The sequence below is a fragment of the Pterocles gutturalis genome, unplaced genomic scaffold, assembly GCF_000699245.1.
Source record: "Pterocles gutturalis isolate BGI_N339 unplaced genomic scaffold, ASM69924v1 scaffold17222, whole genome shotgun sequence".
Taxonomy (NCBI): Eukaryota; Metazoa; Chordata; class Aves; order Pterocliformes; family Pteroclidae; genus Pterocles; species Pterocles gutturalis.
The window spans coordinates 66,858-70,946 of record NW_010113127.1 but is presented as its reverse complement, the minus strand read 5'-3'; the positions used below and the strand labels follow the sequence as shown (position 1 = coordinate 70,946).

Genomic DNA, 4,089 nt, shown 5'->3' with positions numbered 1-4,089 from the left:
CAGGAGAGGGAAGATAACAAGAACAAAAGAATTTGGTAATCTTGATTATGTATCTCTCAACAAAGTTTGTCACGACTTTGTCACATTCTTTTACTTAGAGGCTTATCTGTTTTTGACAAATGAGGTTACTGTTACACAATTAGTATCTTTCTGCTGGCTAACCTTACACAGCCAGCATTACAGCAAAGCTCTGTAAGCGTTACAACAGATCTTTTAGAAATTGGCATATATTAATAAGGTAATACATTGCATATGTGATGAATATTATACATATTAGATAAATTGTGAGGTTGTGAGGTTCATCTAGAGGTCAGCTTTGGTTCAGGGCCTCACCACTCAGGCCCTAGTATTTCACTCATGTGTGTACAGACGTGCCCTGAGGCTGCTTGGTCCTGCCAGAGGGGGGACCCCCATCTGCAGGAGGAGACGGGGCAGCTGAGGGGTGATGGCACCCCACCGAGCTGCTGCTGGGAATATGCTGGGTCCCAGGGCAGAGGGAAACGGGTGGGTTTTTTCCACCAAATAAATCCACCCCACATCCTGGCTCATGGAAACCTGGCCCTGGAGCAAGTATGTGTCACACCCAGGGGGGGCAGAGCCAGCCCCCGTGTTTGCTCCCCGGGGCTCAGATCCTCTCTGCTGCTTCCAAATTCGCACTCTCCGTCCTGGGAAACTTCGGTTGTGGTTTGAGGGGTTTTTTATCCTCCCAAGGCTTTAAAGGTCTTGTTATATTACCACTGGGTTTTGCCAGCAATCAGAGAGGACATGCTGGATGCAAGCGTGGGTTTCTCTGGTTTTATTGATCAAGTTTTCTCTTTGGGAACTTCTCAGACTCACAGAGATGATGGGATACTCCAGTATCAGCTGTGGAGTCTGAGCGCTACCTCCAAGCCATCCATTTCCATGCACGGAGCATCAAGAACGGATGTAGCCCCAAATTTCCTTCTAGAGAAATCTCAAGAAAAAATTTGTTCTAGATTTTTCTTACTATTTTTCTTGGTCAATTTAAATATTTTTTAGGTTGAGAATCAGTTTGAAATTAACTTCAAGGTGTGCAAGACAAAAATATTCATTTTTTCAGTTAGAAGCTGGAGTTTTAAAAAAAAAAAAATTGTTTCTGGCTCCTTCTAGCCTGTTTTACTGCTCTAGGTCTTTCTTGACAGATAATTTAAATACTCCCTGAAAATATTAATGAAATAGTGAATAAAAAATAAGAGGGGGAGTTTAAACTGCCTTCCTCCCGTTAGGTGGATAACAACTGCAGGGAACAGGGATGGAGAAGAGTTGATGTCTTTTAATTCTGTGATTCTGTGATTCTGTGAACAGGGATGGAGAAGAGTTAATGTCTTTTATAAAGAATGATAATCCTCGGACTCTGGGTGGCTGTATTAGTAAGTTGTTATAGACGCAGTTGCTTGTAAAAAGATTTTTAATGGCAGAGGCTAGTGGTGATGCCTCACGACCCAAGTGCTCCCCAGTGACAGTCACCTGTGATGCCAGCTCCTCCTCGGCAGCCCACATGCATGCTGCTTTGCTGACGCAGGCCGGTTAATTTTGGCTCCAAAAACAAGCGATAAATAGAAAGAAGACAATTTAAAACCATGTTTTGTTTGGTTTTGATTCGGAACAATAGCAACCCTGCACCACGCCTGGCTGCTCCCCTCCCTGCATCGCTCCTGCCACAAGCAGCCCTCCCACGGTCCCTAGGGGGGGCACGCCCCATGCACCCCCTCTCTGTCCCCCCAAAGCACCCCCCAGGGACATGGGGGAAAGCTCAGACCTCAGAGCCAGCACACACTGCCACAGCGGTGGGATGTTTTCTGGTATCACCTGTAGAGCCAGATACCTCCCCCCTTCTATCAGTCATCAGCTGAGTTATCAATAAAAATCAAATATTATTTGTGACAGCAATCAGAAGCTTTTGCAAACAGCAGCCCTAACTCGAATCCTCCTGTGCTTTTAAGACAATGGTGTCTTACTGACGTTAACCTATTTAATATCAGTAATAAAAATTAAATAAAATTTTAAAAAAACGTAATCAGGAACTGCAGTCCTGTGAAGTGCTCAGCAAATGGTGAGCAACACAAACAGCACTGAACACCCTGGCAATTAGTGTATTAAAAACTTCTGCTTTCATTCTTGCTGTGGAACTGTCCAGTTCTCTTCAAGAAACCAAATACCATGAAGCTTTACTCTTCAGAATTCTTTCTCTTCCTTTTCTACTCCAGAAATTGCAGCTTCTAAAGCAACTGTAGGTGCCCCTTGAGACACCCAACACAAGCAGCCTGCTTCAGTGTTCTTTGCAAGTCATCCCAAATTAGAATGTCAAAATTAACCCACATTGTCACAGTATTTTCCTCTTTACATTTTATTTTATAATGACAATATTGTGTTAGTAATGAAAACGGACCATTGTGCGTCCTTCAGCAACACAACGAAGGTGGTTCCAGTTGTAAACATAAATAATAAATAAGAAAACAGCAAAAATCTCCCTGTAAACGCAGCCAGGACCCACCGAGGCTTGGAGGTAGAACCGGGATGGGGACAGTGGATGAGGACTGGGAATAACATCCCCAAACTGGTCCTCGCTCCCTCGCTCTGCTCAAACAGCCATGAAAAGCCTGAGCAATCCTGTGCTCCGGCAATGCTGGCGGGGGGTTCCCTTGGCCAGAAGTGGGTACCAGCGGGATGAGGACCTCCAGGTTTGGTCTGTAGGGATAAATGGAGGCACACGAGGGAGCCCCAGGCTGTATCCATAGGAAACGATGCTAGTGGCACATTCCCCATACCCCAGCACACGGCACTGGTGGGTTCCCCATTGCCCGCCCACGCGGCTGCTGGCACCGTTGCTGCTGAACGGGATGCACAGCTTTTTTTGGGTTGGCTGCGGGATGCAGAAATCCCAGCTCAGCGGGGCTTGCTGAAGAGCTCAGCCCCCAGGTCAGAGCTGATAAAATGCCCCGCTGCCCCCCCGAGATTCCAAATTCACGGCATGCATCGCTGTTTCACGTGGCTCCCTGGGTTTCCTGTAAAGTGCTGTGGCTGCAGACTGGTTTCACTGGCCAAGGGAACACCAAGCCCAACCTTAAACCAGAGGAAAGCCCCAGGTTCCCTCTCCCACATGTAAAAAATGAGTTTCCAATAGGATCACACTCCAAAGTACCTGTTTTTCTCTGTCTAGGACAAAGTGCAAGTCTATATGCCAAGATGCTGTCTGCAAAGCTGTATTTAAGGGGAGAAAGAAACCAGCACAGACTGCAAAGCATCCTTTTACTGCCATCAATGGTCCTCCGACCTAACAGGAAACCTGCTTCTTTCAGCCCCTCAAGCAGCCCTGCCAGACCGCAGCTCTCGCCGCTGCTGCTGTTCTCGTACCTTGCTCTGTGGTCGTGTTATAGATCTGCCTGGTCATCGCTCTGAAGTTATTATACAGAAAAGGTGGGAGGCATGCTAAGTGCTACAGTATCTAAAATAATTTAATTTCCGAGCTCCTCGGAGCAAGGGATGTGTGTACACTTTGAGTAGTGATCTTCTAATAAATATATCTATGTATAATAATAATAATGATAAAATAAATAACAATAATAGTCATAATAAAGCTATGCACGTGCCCTAAGATTAGGTGCAATCTAAAGGTCACGTAGCTTAAGCCAGGGATAAAAACATCACTGCTAGGGATATGCTGCACTGGAAGAAGGCATAAAGCTTTGCTGCAGAGCATGCGTAGGAAACGGCAGAATAAGGATCTCGGGATCAGGAGAAGGCTGAAAATGCCCCATAGCCTTTGGATTTTTATTCTGGCCGTTCCCCCCCAGAAGCAGCCCTGCGGGCAGGTCTGGGGTGCTTGCCCCGGGCAATCACAGGCTCCTGCGCTCGTGCGCTGGCTCTGCAGCCGGCGGCTGATGCTGCAGGTCAGAGGCAGGGTCCTGAGCGCGGGCGGGAGCTCTCTGCTTACGGATGCTCAGGGAAATCCAGTCTTTTTTTGCCTGAGCTTGCAGCTCAAATCCGACCTCCTTCTGTCCCCGTGGCAGTGCAGGTCTCTGGCCGTGCTGCAAGGGGAGGCATTGTGCGCACGTCGGCATCCCAGCC

General features: G+C 47.2%; 1 protein-coding gene across 1 annotated transcript in view; it reads right to left on the bottom strand.

Moving 5' to 3' along the window:
- Window positions 1-633: 633 nt before the first annotated feature.
- The window catches only part of RGS16 (regulator of G-protein signaling 16), a 6,942-nt gene continuing 3,486 nt past the window's right edge, over window positions 634-4,089 (bottom strand). The window contains exon 6 of the mRNA XM_010074356.1: window positions 634-681. The gene's annotated coding sequence lies outside the window, so the exon portion shown is untranslated. The remainder of the gene's footprint in view (window positions 682-4,089) is intronic.